The sequence below is a fragment of the Aptenodytes patagonicus genome, chromosome 2 (assembly GCF_965638725.1).
Source record: "Aptenodytes patagonicus chromosome 2, bAptPat1.pri.cur, whole genome shotgun sequence".
NCBI lineage: Eukaryota > Metazoa > Chordata > Aves > Sphenisciformes > Spheniscidae > Aptenodytes > Aptenodytes patagonicus.
This window is the reverse complement of record NC_134950.1, coordinates 48,044,155-48,060,968: the sequence shown is the minus strand read 5'-3', so window position 1 is coordinate 48,060,968 and position 16,814 is coordinate 48,044,155.

Sequence of the window (16,814 nt, the reverse complement as noted above, 5' to 3'; positions counted from 1 at the left end):
AGAGAGCCGGGAGGAGCCCTTCCTTGCGTGCCCCAGCCAGACCATACTGGTCCATCGGGCCGGCCCCGCGTGTGGGGACCTCAACCCGGCCTTCATCTCCCTCCCTGACCCGACCGGCGCGCACCGGTGCCGCTCCGCTCCGCTCCGCTCCTCTCCTCTCCTCTCCTCTCTTCTCTCCCTCTGGTCCCGTGTTTACTCTCCGCTATTCTGCTTTCTGTCTAGAAACACGGCTGCAGACACAAGGCGAAGCCGGGAGAAGACTGTTGTTTAAAAGCAGCGCGCTGAAGGATGTTTGTGTTGCCAAAACCTTTCCTGGCATCTGTAAAATCTGGCACAATGGGCAGAGAAAAGTAGGACTTAGAGATAACCCAAGGAGGCCTGAGACTTTTTGTTGGCCACAGGGCCCGTAAATTTTCTTGGCAGCCCCGTTTTAGTGTTCGAGGAGCATGGGACTCCCGTCCATCACAGGATCTGGAGGAGAGGCGGTAACAAAGGACCTGCTGTGCCGAAGGGAAACGAGGGGAACCTCGCTGAACCCTCACCCAGCAGGCTTTATGAGATGTAACATTACTTTAATGTGCCGTTATATCTACATTTAGAAAAAGGGTCATAACATGGATTGGGCTGCACTGCTAAACAATTCTGTTGAATAATTGTTCTCAAACCAACCTCCTGCTGAGGATCTCTCAGTAACTTCCATATCACACTGATACTGTGCTATGCCTGAATCCAAAGTAAGCTCACAAAGCAAGGGGGGGAAAGGCAGATGTGACGTAGCCAGGAGTGGTGATCCAGACAGCTACAGCATGAATGAGTGAAATGCTTGAAATAAGCAGGAGTGCTTTAGCGTATCAGAAAAGAATTCCATATCCAGGAGTACCGCTTTGCGTCATGTAAAGAGCCATACGCCTTCTCGGCAGAGACAAATTCCTAAATTCAGTTGAGTTTGGACCATACCTTAAAAAACCCAGCAATATTCATTATTTTTTCAAGCTGTTTGATGACAGGAGAGGGAACAAACAAAAGCCGGTGAAAACCAACTGTGGTGTGGAGCGGGGATGGAGAGTGGAAACCAGCATAATATTTAACTCGGCTGGATTTGTTTCTTTGTTTTACAGTTAGGATTTTTGATTCGCGTTGGTGAAAGGTACAGACATTTTATTACTGCTTCCATTAATCACTTGGCCAGAAGTCCTAGGAGCGTCCTGGAACCCCACCGTGCCAGTGGATCAGCACAGGACACAAAAATGATGCTTACCGTAGAGAATTGGTGATCTAAAGAAGGTCAATTGCGTAGTACATGACTTCACTTTTATATAAATGTACATTGTAGACTATATTTGCATAACCTATTCTCATTACATATCTCCATATATATCTACGTCTATAGTTATTTCAGCAGAATTTATATGGTGAGTTTAGAATGCAGATTTTTAGTCCCCAATTTTTAAATAATCTGAGACTCTGAAATTAGTACTATAAGATTATATTTAAATAAGGAAAATTACATAAGGTTAGGTTCACCATTCTGGCTTTTTGGTGTCAGAATTGACAGGGTTTAATGACACAGACCGGAATCTCCTTGCAATGAAAAGGGCTTGCGCAGACCCGCCTTCTGTCAAGACTTCTAGTGACGCCCCGTTACTCGGCTGAACTTGAAGAAACTCCCTTCGCATCCTTGGGGAGAGGGGCTGTGTCGGTCCTTCGATGCCATGGACTGAGGCTCTTCTGCGTTCCGCATTCTGCATGCTGCAGAACTCGCTTGCCTTTGTCAGGAAAGGGAAGTTTCTGTCCTCTGGGTTTGGAGACAGCCTTCCTACAGCAAATCTGTGCCTTGCTGGATTGTTTGCTCTGCAGCCAGCCTGAAACAATACAGCACCAACAGATGTGTGAACTTTTCCATTCAGTGTAATGAAGTGTTAGTTGCAAAACAGAGTTTTGGCGATTTAAATTGCCTCATGTGCATCAGGCTGTGAAAGAGGTTTAAAACAAATCATGAATAAGTTATAAATATTGTATTTTTGGAATTAGCAGCTCTAACAAGTCCACTGGCAATAGAAAGTGAAGACTTCGGCAGAATGGGGCCTGATGTCTCTCATTAAAGTTGCCAGTGTTTCTAGGTGAAATTACAGTGTCGTGGTGACGTAGCACTGAGTCCATAGAAAAAGCTGAGAGGACACTTTCAAGTTTTTAAAACTTGCTGAAAAAAAGAGAAGGCTTTTGGCTGAAATCTGTCATCCGGCTTCTGCCAAAGAGGAGTGTTTAGAAAACGTGCACCGTATTTCAGCATAGTGCTTGATATGGAGTTACTGGATGGTTAAGGGTAGCCTTTGAGGGTAAGAATTTTCTGCCTCTTGGTTTTTTGTTCACCAACATAGTTAGAAAAATGATTTTGACACTTCTAACTTGCCATGTCCGTGAGTTACGATGGAAAGTTCACTTTCTGTGCAGACTGAAAATCATCCTTGCTGAACTGAGAGAAGATGCGCTGAGGAATAAAGAAACTGCAACTCCGAATGATTTACTTGAAACTGCGTGCCTGCTAGCACTTTTCCTCTCTTCTGGAGAGAATTTCGGTGGAAGTCTATTGTCGCATCCTTTACAGCCCGGTGATGGCAGCAACAATGAGCACTGCCAGCCCTAGCGCTTGTGGAGGCAGAAGTCAGTGTTCACCCAGCTTCTCTGTGCTGTCCTCCTTTGGTCTCGGGTACGTGACAAAATCCCCCGAGCAGTTGGATAATCAGTTACCTCATTACATTTGGGGAGGTAGGACTCTGCTGTGAGACAGCTTCCATGAGGAGAAAATAGTCACTGTTCCACCTACTAATGTTACTGGCAAAGGACCGCTCTAGAAAGTTGTTCTTGATGATAACTCCAAGGCGTTTGCTGCTTAGAAGATCAGAAACTAGAGGTGGATACTTGGTGGTATTAATGTGTGAAAACTGCAAGCAAATGAACGCCTCCTGGTTTTTGATTTATCTGCTGAGTGAGCTGTCGTGAAGCAAAGCCTAAACTATTCATTATTGTTGAATATAAATGTTTCATACGAATTCTCTATTGTTTCCAATTCCAATATTCTCCTCTATTTTTTTCAGTAGGTTTTGGTCAGTTACTGCTGAGTTTGGAAAATTCAGAGGGGGTAGACCAAGGCAATGACTCGGAGATGGATTATAAGAATATACTAGATTGCTAAATCTTTGGGGGGAAAGAGGCTGTATGTTCCTGGGTTTGTAAAGAAACGGGAGAATGGTGCTGTAATTCTGGTTAGGATCTTTTCACATAGAGTGGTGTTGATGACACTGATGAGAATAATATTGGGATATATTCCATCTTTGCCTTTTAACAATCTTGTTTGGAGACATTTGGAATCTCTTACAGAAAATACTCAAACTCACTTTCCCTTACTGCAGTTAGAAAAATTCAGACTCGGCTTCGTTCTACAAAGCTGCTTTGCTTTAAGTAGCAGTTCTGCAAAACATAACTTCACATATTTCTTTTACTCTATGCTTTATTACTGAGAATATTTGCATGAAAACAGGGTCTTTGTTTAAAAGTTCCTGCTTCTTATTCATCACAGCTCGTTGGGTTGGAAGCAATTACAGTACCCTCTACAGAAGGCTCCGATCCCTTCAGAGCAGGAAAATATAAGCAGCAATAGGCAAACTTTTCAGAGTCTAAGCTCTTGTTTTCATGCAAATGTCCTCATTCCCTTAGTAATAAAGGAAGAGGGAGTAAATATGTGACATACAGTGGGAAAAAAAGAATGTTTCAAATGTGTTAAGGTTTGTATATGGGCATCAAATGTTTTTTAATATTATAATGATGCCTTACATTCAACTTGGCTTGCTTTTATCCTGAAGGAGAAGGTGTGCACAAAGGATTTTTTTTTTTGTGTAGGTTTTTTTATTCTTTCTACAGGTATTCTTTCTCAGCTAGAGCAACACTAATATAAACCAGCTACTGGACTATCTCCCAGTGTGTTGTCTAAACCAAGCCAGGACTAATAAGGCAGTGCTAAAAATGCTAGCAGCCTATCTCTGTTAGCGTTCTCAACTTTATTGCCATGGAAGAAGATGTGATAATTGGAAATTTTTCCAGAAAGTTCCAGATACGGCTCTACAGCCATCGTGTTAGGCACTACTAGACCAAGCCAACAGTGGAGTGGAGTGTGGTTAACAAGCTGGCACTGTCCTCCTTACAACAGGAGGAAACGGTGGAGGAAGAGAAAAGGAAGAAGATAATTACTCAACCTGAAATATTTGGCAAAATACAACATTAATCCCTCCCTGGTATAAAATACCATCCAAATTTTACTTTTGCATCTGATGTGAAAGTAAAATCCAAATTTCACTTTCGCATCAGCAGCATGGGGTCCTCCTGCCACTTCACAACATTAAAGAGATTGCTAGCTAAAGACCAAAACAGAAGAAACAAGTGTCGCCTCTCATTGCAGATATTACTTCCTTTGCTATTTTATGGGTTTCAGCCCCTTAACCTAATTGATCTTGCTTCACAGGTGAAATTTGCTCTCAAAGTACTTCCCAAATTTTTGCCACTGTAGTTTTGCTATAAGCTAGCCACGCTCTTTAAATGAAGACACCGTGCACATTTTGCAGTTATATGTGTAGGGTCCCAGAATGGTCATTAAAAAAGTGCCCTTTCAGAAACTGTCATTACTGGTAGCTTTTGACTTGGTAACATTTATGCACTGTTTCAATGTCCTGAATAAAGTTATCATCAAAACACTGAGTCAGTGCCGTTAGCATCAACTTTAAGCAGCAGAACAGTATAAATAGTATCTGCCCTCATGTGACTTTTCCCCGCTCCCCAAATGCAGTTTATCTATTGCACACTCCTTAACGCTGGTCTCTCTGTTCCTGTTAAACTACTGACTAAATTTTACTCAATATCACCCCATCCTGAACAGTAACAACAAAGGAAAGATCATTAATTTTAAAAAGTGGACACAAACAACCGAATTGATTAAATAAAAATAATTCTCAGAACAACTGAGGATTTATAAATAGAAGCGGGGTGCAGATCTCCATTAATTTACAGTAAATAAAATTGGTTCAGACCCAAGAAGCAGTTTTGGTTTGGTTTGGAGGGTTCTCCTGGCTGGCTGGGTTGGTTGGTTTGTTGGTCTGCTACCTTCTGTGTGCTCTGCCTGACTGGGTTATCTCTCACCCCTCAGGAGTGAGGAGAGGACCCCTGACCAAAGATGGTCCCTGCCACCTGTAGAGCAGCGGGACGCTGCCACAAATCGATTAGGTAGAGCATTTCAAGGCATTATATGTAGAAAATGTCCAGGACAGGGAGCTGGAGATAGTTGTCACCGTGTCCTGCACGTCTCCCAGCTTAGGAATACAGGCCTGGAGAGGACCTCCTCACAGGTCCCACCTACTGTAAGCACCTTGTAACATTTAGTCAAAGATGGTCTACAAAACGCCTGTTCCATATTTCCCCCACGCTCCAGGGCCCTCCCAACCCTTTATGTCAATCTGGAAACCTGCAGAAAGAGACAAAAATCCACTATAGTTTGAAACAGCAGGGAAATGGTTGTGGCTCTCTGATTTCCAACCAGCTGTGCCCTGCCGCAAACAGTGCAGCAAGGAGGCACTAAGTGTGAAAGATGACGGCACTCAGGAATTAAACGAGGTATGAGCCCAGGACTGCCTCTCTCTGCTCTGTCTCTGGAGGTCTGCCAGATTCACGGCATTTATCTATACCAAGACCTTGCGGGTTATTTGCCGTTAGAAGCAGGTTTATTTAGACCTCAGTGTGCCTGTGTGTTTCCTCAATCCCGTATGCATGTTACTCAGAACAAAATCCACAATCAGAGTCTTAACAACAGTGTAGATGGAGCCAGACGTCACCATGACCACTCTGCCCAGGCACCCCTTCGATACAGCCCCTCACTCTGAGCTGAGATATGGAAAGAGAGGTAGAGAAGGAGCACGAGGCAGCAAAAATGCCTGTTTTGTTTCAGGAAGGACTTCTTTTAAGCAGTGGCATTTCTGCACCTGCTGTCCCCAACCATTTAATGACCACTCTCTAGTGTATAAAGCAATGCAAAAGTGGCTTTAACAAAAATGATGCTGGTGCTTTATCTTTTGGATGCTTACAAGTTTCCATGGTACCTCTGAGGCTTGTCCATGGCTGCTAAAGCCTGAGTGATTCACCTGAACCAGCATGTTCTCTTACGCAGTTTTGATTTCTCTTTTCCCAAAAGGAAAAGACCATCTGAAAAAACCCAGCCCATTGGATAATGCTTCAATGCTCTGAAACAGAAGAAAATGCTTAGTGAAGGACCTCGGTAGTGACAGCAGTATGCCTGAAATGTGAAGGATTGCATGAATATTTGTATTTATGACCACTAGCCTACAGAGAACAATGCTGCCTTAGCAAAGTCCTCACTCTGCTTAACACATACTGAACTTTGCAGTGTTAAGCTCTATATATTTTCATACATTTCCGATTGAATTTTTGCATAATGGTTCTTATGAAAGAAAGTAAAACTGGAGCTCCTTGTATTTCCCACAGCCATTTTTTGAACCAGAGGTGTACTTTGTTTTCTGAAATTGATATCCCCGTTCAAACAAATATGTGATAAAAAACGTGTTCATGTGTGAAAAAGCCATATGCAGTGTTGAAATTCTGGCCAACTTGTTACAAGGATACTACATGCTAGAGAAATGATGACTCAGTAGGGGAATTTTACTCATCGCATAATGCACTCAACTTCATAAGCAACACCTTGCCTTCACTACTCTTAGTCCTGCCAGAGACCGGGGAGGTAGAGATGTGCATGGCCATAGGCAGGGTAGCTTAGGAAGCTATTCTACTGTTTCTGCTGTGATTTTGTTCTGGTTTGGTTTTTTTAAAAAGATAGATACTCCCTCTGTAAGATCAAGTACTGCCATGGTGCTTCCCAGCCTCTGATGGGAAGGAAAAGGCCATTTTGGCCTTTGCCTCCAAACTTGCAAGACTCCCTGCTTTGTAATCACCCACTCTGTTGTTGTGCTTAGCATGGGCAGAAAGCTACCTGTTGGCATATTAGTGACTTTCTATTTTGTACATTCATTTTGCTAATTAATCGGGGGAAACAGAAAAAGAACATAGGCTAGACCAAAACTCGTCCATCATACATTAGCTCATGCTGGCTGGCGCAATTGTTCACCTTGCTTTTTTCTATCATTTTTATTTACGCATCTGGATTCATGAAAGAGGTGATCCCCTAGCCCATCACTTGCTACCGGCCTCTGAGAATGAATTAATATACAATAAATCCATCTGTAGATGCAGTATCCCTAGAAAACAGACATCAGGTTTGCAAACATACTGCAGGAAATAATCGTGGTGTGTTGAAGGCAAACTGTACCACTTCGGTTCTCAAAACCTTCCCAAAGCACAGATAAAACAGAAGAACTTCCCTCATCGGTCCATTTTAAAGGGTGAGCTTGAAATATATTCTAAAGGATAACTGAAGGTAAAAGACCTTTCCAGATATCGCTCTTTCTGTAACTCTGGTATTGCTGGGTGTCCTGGCCATGGTAGGTACCATTTCCAAACAGGAAAAGAGGTGCATCCAAAAAGACTATGTGGAGTGTTGTAGAAAAATCCCAGTATCTTAAATTCTGTCTGGGAAACAAAGCAACGGTCACAGATCTTGGAGTACACATGAAAAACAGTCCATTAAGGGGGTTGCTGTGTTTTGTTCTTCATGTCTGAGGCACAGTTTAGTGTATCTAGAGAAGCAGTTGACGTGCCCCCTCCTTCAAAGAAATCAATTTCTCTGTTGCACACACCACCTGCCAGATCAGCCCCGTTTCAGACTGAGCGTAACTATGCTTAGGATCTCCAGACTCACATCAGGGCTCGGTATGTACATTTATAGTATTGGGTTCTTGTCCATATGTATAAAGGCTCTCTAAAAAAAACATAAATCAAGAGTAATGGTGAATAATCTGCAAAATATAAATTTTCAATCCAAGGGTGTGAGTCAAAGGGTCAATGCCCTGTATCTGCTGCAGGATTTCTCAGAGTAAAGCTGTGTTGCCTCTGTATCGGCAGAGGTGCAGTGGTGACTGAAGTAGTGTTCGCTCTGGGGTCCGCCATTGGGGACTGGTAGCCAACAGAGGGGGTTCAGAGAAGGGCTACAGGGGGGGAGGGGATGTCCTTCAATGAGAGGCTTAAGTAGATCAATCCATTCAGCTTAACAAAGACAAGGTTAAGGGGAGAGTTGGTTATAATTTATAAATTTCCCGTCTCCCTGTAGAAATAGAATAGAAGAGTAGAAATTTGATAATGTATGGCATTTCAGTCAAGTGGAAAAAATTCTGACAAGAACCAGTGAAATTTGAAACTAGACACATTTTAACATGGAAGGTAATTAATTATTAGAACAATTTACCAAGGATTGTAATAGATTCTCCATCACTAGATATTTTGAAGCTGAAAATGATTGATTTTCTCAGGGAAATGCTCTAGTTCCTACAGGAGTTAATTCAAGAAAGTCCTGTAACCTGTATAATACGGGAAAAAAATAGATGATCACAAATTGTCTTTCCAGCTTTGTGATCTATAAACTTGCACCAAATACCTAACGCATAGCTGCCTATGTCCTATGTTCTCCTACTGTAACTAGTAAATATGCTTCAAACATTTTTCCCTTCGTTTACATTTGCTGGGGAATTTTACAGTGACGGACTATAACATAAACTACATGCTTGCTGCTCAGGTGGGACATTCTGCCTGGCATATGGATTCAAGGTTTTTACGGCTGGGGAACCCCTAATCATCATCTAGCCTGAGTACTTCCAGCACAGAGCATCGCGTTTCACCCCACCATTCCTCCACTACTTGAGCTGACGTCTAATTGACGGCAGCCGTTTCCAAAAGGCGCGTGGGTTATAGTTCGCCATGGGGGTGCAGAGGGAAGCGGGATGCCCCACTCCTTGTCCATCTCGGTGGAATGTGAGCTCCCAATTTTTCCAGGCTCTTTTGTAAATTACACCCCAGACCCAATTTAAAGAATGAGGTCCTGTCGCTGCTGAAGCCAGCAGACACCTTGACTTGGATTTCAGTGAATTCCACTGGATGAGCCAAAATGATGCTGCATTTGCCACACTGGAAATGTCCAAAAATATCAATTAATAGTTCTCCATAGATTTTGTTATGCAGAACTAAATGTAAAGTAAGACACCATTGGACCTCTCTGGCCAGGACCTCTCTATTCCTGATCACTTTTCACTGAGGTGTATGAAATAAGAAGGAAAAATCTACTTTAAAATAGGCAGAGAATTTTTTGTTTCAGTGCTTGTCCAAGATCTTCCCAGCCACTGCATCAAACCGTACTGTCTAAATCCAGCAGTGTCTGTCTCTGAGCAGTGCTCAATGCAAATGTTACTTGACCTAGAAAATTACTGCTCACAAGGAAAAGGAGAACCCTTTTGATATTTTGATGGTAAGTCATGGAGACCAACTATATAGGGAAATGTAAATAAACATTACTTCAAAGTGTAGCTCTGGGCAGTTCTGTATAGTTCATCTGAAGCCATTACAACATACAAAGCTATGTAAAAGAGTCAAGATAGGGGAAGGACTGTCTTATTACAGCTGGAGAAATGAATATAACAGTTGTTCTAATCAAAGAGGTTAGTTACTTTTTCCTGCAAACTTTGTGTCTTTGAACTGCCATGGCCACAGTGCTACCACTCTTTCTGTATAAACAGTATTGTTAATAGAACTGATTTTACATACAGCAGAGAGTACTTGAGAAATAAAACAAAAGCAATGATCATACACAGTAAAACATGCACTTTAAAGCAAAGGTGAGAAAACCAATTGTTAGATTTTCTCACTGTTTTTTCTTTTTTTTTAACTAAATGAGATGACAAATTTGTTTCTAAAAATAATGCGCTCTCCCTCCACATTAGGTCTGGAAGTTCAAAGTGGCAGAAATACCAGTAAAAAAATAGTTAAAAGAATCCGCAGGTTGAACTATTGATGTCAGTTACTTCCTTCACAGAAGATATCCTTTTATGAATTTTATCCATGACCAAGTTGAATCTATTTGCTGTGATCATTCACAATCTCTTTCTGAAGAAAGATCAACTAATAATCACTTTTCTTAAATTCATATCAAGATATAATGAAGATAATTAAAAAAAACCCCAACACTTTAATTTTAGCCAAACAAAAGGAGAAGAAAAGAGTTAGACACTGGGTATCACATTTTTTTCTGTTCAAGTTAAGTGGCAGCAACACTGTAACAGAAAACAAAAATACTCCCCTCTCCCACCTTCCTTTCTGAAGACCAAAACAATTACTCATTTACTAAATGACTGTAATGTAGAGCTGCACTTGGACTAGCATGTTAAACACCTGAATGAGACTCTGCTTGCACAGGGCACGAATGATTCAGGTATGAGTGATCTGACTACTATTGATATGCATTGACAGCAGAGATTAGTCAGTCAGCTCTATGCGAGCGTTCAGGTGGCAAAATGAGCAATAAGTGGCGATGCATTGTAAAGCATTAGAGATTTTTGGAGGATGAGGGAGAAGGAGGGAAAATTGCTGCTATCTGCAGTGCAGTTTAACAGGTAACAGCAACTTTGGAAGAATAAAAAAGCACTCGGAACCTCACCTATTTGCAGTATTGGGTCAATTAGGTGATTAGAGAGTGAGCCCAGATCAGGGTGCTATTGGGGCAGTTCCTGCTTTTGACATGATACCCTGCGTAATTTTGCTCAAGACATCCACAATGACCTGAATTTTTTTATTATTCCAGCTGAATTTTTTTATAGCGATCACTAAATACTTAGTCAGAAATTTTGCTAATAGCAAGGAACAACCATCCCTTTGAGAAGGGTGCTCAATGCGGTGAGTGCGGTCTGGACATTCAAGATAAACTCACTCAGAACCATTCAGTTAGTGGAAAAAACCCATCGATGCAGGGCAATACTGACAGATCCCCGCCAGGCTGGACTCTGGCACTGCTAATGCTTAACCGCTTCACACTTAACTTTGAAAAACATTTTTTTATATGGGAATTTTGCAATCACACACACACACCCCCCCGCAGAAGCTTGCTCCAGTTTCTAATGTGAATCACTGTTGCTAGACAAACCTACACTTTAGGTTTATCGATACTGTGTGAGAGGTGTACTGGGTGTAAGGGATTTGCCTATTCTGAGGCCTCCACCCACACTATCGTACCTGCTTCGGGAACTGGATTGCCGCTAGCAAATATGGGTAAAAATCACTTATTGTACAGTGAAATTTCTCAGGGGGATGCTATGCCTGGCTGCTTTACACAGGCTCTGAAAAAGCATTTTGAAATTACACAGTGATAAAATGTAAAAATCACCACCACATTTAGCTTGCACCTTGAGTCTGTACACAGCGCCAAATCTAAGGGCATGTCTACCGGGTGGCCCCTGAGGCATCAGGATGGCCGAAGCTACCTGCTCTTAGCAGCACCTTCTAAGAGCCCACAGTGGGATAATTGATCCTGTTTCCTCATCATGAGGTTTTTGACAGGGGATCCATGATGGAATAATATGGGACACCTTTTCCAGGTTTCTCAATAACTGACGTTATTTTCAAAAATATTGGCATGCGCTCTTCAAAGATCTTGCTGTAAAGGAGGGAGGTTTTAATGAGCGGGCAGAATAAAGTCAGGCCACTTTCTCCTGGGGTTTTGTATAATTGCTGCCAGCCTCAGCCAGAGATGGGTGTAATGAGCCTGGCGCGGGAGAGCCGCATGGCGGCTTCCTCCCCTGCAGCTTCCCAGCTGAATGAGGCGGAGAGGCACGGATGCGCCTTTCTCTGAGGGAACAGGGTGGCAGGTCGCACACCGCCACCCACGACCTGCCGGAAAACCTGCTGCAGAGCACGCAGACGCCAGCCGCTCCTTCTCCCAAGGCCTGTGACGCTGTCATTCCCCGTCCCAAGGCCGGTGAAGTGTTAAGGCAGCATTTTCCAATCCGGAGATCAGGCCCTCTGGAGACCAGGCAAATCTGCAAAGATACAGGAGAGTGGAGCAGAAGAGCAGAGGGGCGAGAAGAAATCTCTCCTGTAGTTCCCCGCTTTGCAGGGGCAGAGGTGGTGCTGGGGGCGAAGCAGCAGGTGGGAGCGTCTGGCCATTGCATGCTTCGCCCTTCCCGTCCCCCTGTCCTACCTCGGGTGTCACACTCCCACTTTTTTCTACTTTTCAGTACACTTCCAAATATTTGTTTTGTGAATAACAACAGACATACAGTTATATTTATCTGCAGAGGTGATTACTTTAGAAGCCCAAACTGAGAATTGAAAACTTCAAAAACTTTAGTTTGCCTGTTTCTATAGATAACCATTTTCAAAGAAATTACTTCCTTTAAAGAGACAGTTTCTTTGTGAGAGTAATGCTCTCATGTAGTAGGGCACGTAGTTTTCCAACTCAGGCACAAGTTGAAGCATTTCTTGTACTGCTCAAACCAAAATACATTCATAGTTTTTAAGAAGGAAGAAGCCAATTTCTCATCTAACCCATTGTTCTGTATAACACAGGTCACATAATTTCATCCAGTTTCTTAGTAATCTGTAATTCTCGAAGTACGTGCGTAGGAAGACAGGCATTTTCCACACATTGTAAAAATATATAATTCATCAGGTCACATGTGAGATGGGGCTCTCAGATGATCAGTTTAGCCTCTACCTGTAACTAATCAGCTGTCTCCCAGCTGATGAGATAAGGCTAACAAGCAGCTTACTGAAGGGAGGGAGCCTGCTAGAGCTAAAGAGACTGGGTCATGTTAAGGATAAGGTTCTGTTATGCAAAACTGGGTGATCTGCTGGCTATCTAGGTGATGGTAGAGAGCTGGAAGGAGACAGGTGGTAAGATCTGGCTTACCTATTTTACCTGGCTTTGAGTTATGCTTGTGATTGATTTAGTCCCTTTAGGAAGAGTCTCAGAAAGCGTTGCCTGTATTCAGTTCAGCTAGCTAGTCTGCCAGCCTGCTCAAGGAAAACGGAGGACTGAGGAGATGCTTGCTGAGTGGAAAATGTTCAGCTGATGCAAAGGTTATTTTGCTACAGCAGTCCTTGCTGACCTATTTGAGAGACTTGATTGTGGTATGTGTCCAGTGTCTTTTAACAGCAATTGATGTGATTTCATAGAGTATTTTATCTATATTTTTGTCCTTGAACTATGTTGCAACAGTAAACTCTAATAAGGAACATGGAGAGTTTACCACCATGCAATGCAGAGTTCTGTACAGGATGGGCAATGCCTAAAACTAGGGAGTGTGTTAACCTCTTCTGTAGGAGTTCTTCTAATTCCCTAGTGAAAGCATCTGTACCATCAGGGGCTTCAAATCTTGCTAGAGCTTCCCTTAAAGCCTTGCAGTACCAGGTGCTATACACAAATTGGTTTGGTAGCTCCCTCCAACCAAGTTCTTACCATCTGTCATTGCAGTGCTCAAACGGGTCTCTTAATCCGGCAGTATGAATGCTCAAATCTATAGAGAGGCTTATGCAGACACACTCCCCCTTTTTGTAGTTCAGGCAAAGACACCCCCCCCCAAAAAAAAGGATCTGGGTATCCAGGGTGCAAATCAGGCAGAACCTAAAAGGCACAAAACCACTCTGGCATCTTTTACTTGTATTTGCCATCAAAACCCTTCTGTGGTGTGTATGGGTTTAGTCCTGTGATTCTCTTCCACTTAAAGGCTAAACAACGCCTGGAGGCCGGCTCCCTTCCCTGTGGATGAGTGCCTGCACTACACTAGATGGCACTGCTTAATACTCACGTTTTCCTCTTGTCTCTGCTACACCCGTTCCCTGGATCTGGAGCATCCTATAGCTGCAACTTCATCAGACTTTAACCAATGCTCTGTGGTCGCTGGCGACAGGATCACCTGCAGGGAGGTAGCTGGAGCAGTCATCTACCAAGGCAAAGGTCATCAGAAATGTGTGCTAAGTTCGTCTCTTTACCCTAGTAAATGGGTAAAGCAGAGCTTTTTAGAGATTACACACTTAAATTAAGACTGAGTTCTGATGTTATCTTTGACTCTTGCTAGCATCCCGTTTCCTTTCTCTCATGACTGGAATAAAAGGCATTGATAGAATTGCTGCAGACATAAGTTGTTTCTCAAAGCAAGAAATCTGAGTGATAATGCAGCTGTTAGATACTGATCAATAAATATGGGGGGAGGACAAACTATGGAATAACAAATCTCTGCTCTCATCAATAGCCTATAGATTTGGCAGTAAACAACTGGGTTTCTGCTTTCAGAATAGTGTTCAGCTAATTCTGAAGCTTAATTCTTGCAAGGAAGGTCTGATCAAAATTTACAAACGCTGTTGAATAAACCTATATTGTACCTTTCACTCACTAATAAAGTGCTGAATACATCTAAAGCGTGAAAGCATAGACTCCCACCGGTATTTTACATACTTTTGGAAACGTGATGTATGCTTACAAAAGTCAAACATCAAATGTCATGACTAGTGTATAGCTTTTGCATAACTTCAAAATGTGTTGTAAAAGCAGCTATTAGTTGAAGTACTGATCTCCTCCAAGATTAGGGATAGCTAAGTGCTCTTAACCTGAGTTAGATATTTTGAAATCAGCTGGCCTAGAATACTTAAAAACTGACTAAAGTTGGATTAGAACACCACAGATATTTCTGAAGGTGGGTAAAGTTCTTGAAAAGGGCAAATGGGATAACTCTCTCAGGAAAAAAAAAATGGGAAAAGCAGAGGATTGTGGTAGCTGTAGCTACCATATCATTGCCCAGCCTGATGCCAGTTCCTGGAAAAAGCACACATAAAAAGACTGGTAAGTAATGGGGGGAATCACAAAGAAATAAGTAACAGCCTATGCCGGTTCCTCGTGGAGGTGTCAGGCCACCTTACTTTCTCTGACACCGAAACAGGTCTTTTAGCTGGGGTGAAGCATCAGAGGCCTCTTGGCTGTTTTAATGCCGATCCGTTTGGTCTCTGACTTAAGCAATGGAAGTGGGAGTTAAACTTGAAGATGACTCAAGGTGGGAGGGACTGCAAGTGCACACAAGGGTTATTTAGAATTTAAAAGATCTGGAAAAACGGATTAAAAATACTGGATGAGAGTCAATAAGGATAAATAAGATGCGATACATTTGTTAGTTGATTATTCCTCCCCAATAGAGGATGAAAAATAAATGGTTAGGTAGCATTTTTTCAGAAAAGGGTCTTGGGAGTATACTAAACGTAAGTCATAACTGTGCTGTTGCCAACACTCCCCCTGAATCTCATAAGAGTGGGAAATACAGACAGAAATATAGATTGCAAGACACATGGAAAGATCCTTTTTCCACCCATCATTGATCAAGCCTCAGCTGGAGCGCTGTGGCTGGTTTTGGATATTATACTTTAAGAGCAATGTGGCACACTTGGAGAGCATCCAGAGGAGAATAACATGTTCTCCTTAGTAAAGAACATAACTTTAAAAAAAATCTTTTATTTGTAGGTTATCTAGATTAAGAAAGGAAAATCTGGGAGCGGGAGAAAAGGAACGATCACAATTTTCAAGTACGTAGAGACCTTTTCAGAGAGGAAGGGGCTGTCTCTTCAAATATGGTGGATAAGAGCAATGGCTTTAAATTGGTGCAAGGAAGATTGGGGGCTGACGTGAGTAAAAGCTCACAGGTATAGTTAATCCTGCCTTGAAACAGTGAGAGGGACTAGGTAGTCCCTTTCTGCCCTGTTTTTCTATTATAATATTTAATAGTAATTAGTACTGACAATTTCATTTAAAAGATAGAGCTGTGCAACTCCAGATCCTGGATTTGGTAAGCTAACAAGGCTGATGATTTTGAAGACCCCAACCTTGAATTTTATTGGTGTCCAAACAGTGTTCTCTCTTGTTTTCTCCCTAAAGCCATGCTGAATTGCCCATCTGAAATAAAAATCATGGATGTGGCTACGCTTTCAAAACTTCCCCACTGAAATGTTACACATTTCTTTTTTTACAGACTTCTTTTTTACACTCATAACCCAGATTATGACATAAGATGAAAGGAAGAAAACTTCTGGAAATAATTAATAAGTAAATAATAATTCTTTAAATACGATCATTTACATGTTGGGTTTTTTCCCAGTGGCTCAGTAAGTAGTAGGTGTAGACTAAACCTTTTAGCATGGCTACAAACCGGGCCCTACACCAGGTTTATAAGCAAAGGCCTAAGTTAAGCTTTCTGGAATTCTCCATCCAGGCTTGAGCCTAAACTTGAGAATTGGAGCCCCCCAGGGGGGATAACCCTGGATGGGGGAGAAATTGCTCTGTGCAGCTGAGGAGGCCGTCAAAGGAAAGTTGGGAACCATGTGGCTAACCTCAAGAAGAATGAAAAACAGACTCGCTCTGAAGCCGGAACAACTTGGCTATCCCAAAAACATAATTTAGGAAAGTAATTATCATTACGTTTACTGTACTATATACTTTTTTGTTTTGGTAATATTCCTCCACTGAAAATATTTAGGAACACACAAGCTGAAAAGGGTTGGATAATCCTGGTATGGGTCTGCTCATCATATACTGCATGATGCAGCGAACAACTGCAGAGAGGAATCATTTGATCTAGAAAGTTGTGTCAAATTTTGATTTGCCCAGGGTATCGGATTTCCATGAGGTACTTCATTTTGCCAACATTAAAATGCAACAAAAAACTTCATATTCCTTAATCATAACAAGGAGACAAAACAGGGAGATATCTCATGTTAAGTCTGAAAAAGTTTTCACCTTTTTGTTTTCAGCAAACAAAGAGACTTTCTTGTGATTCAGTCTTTTC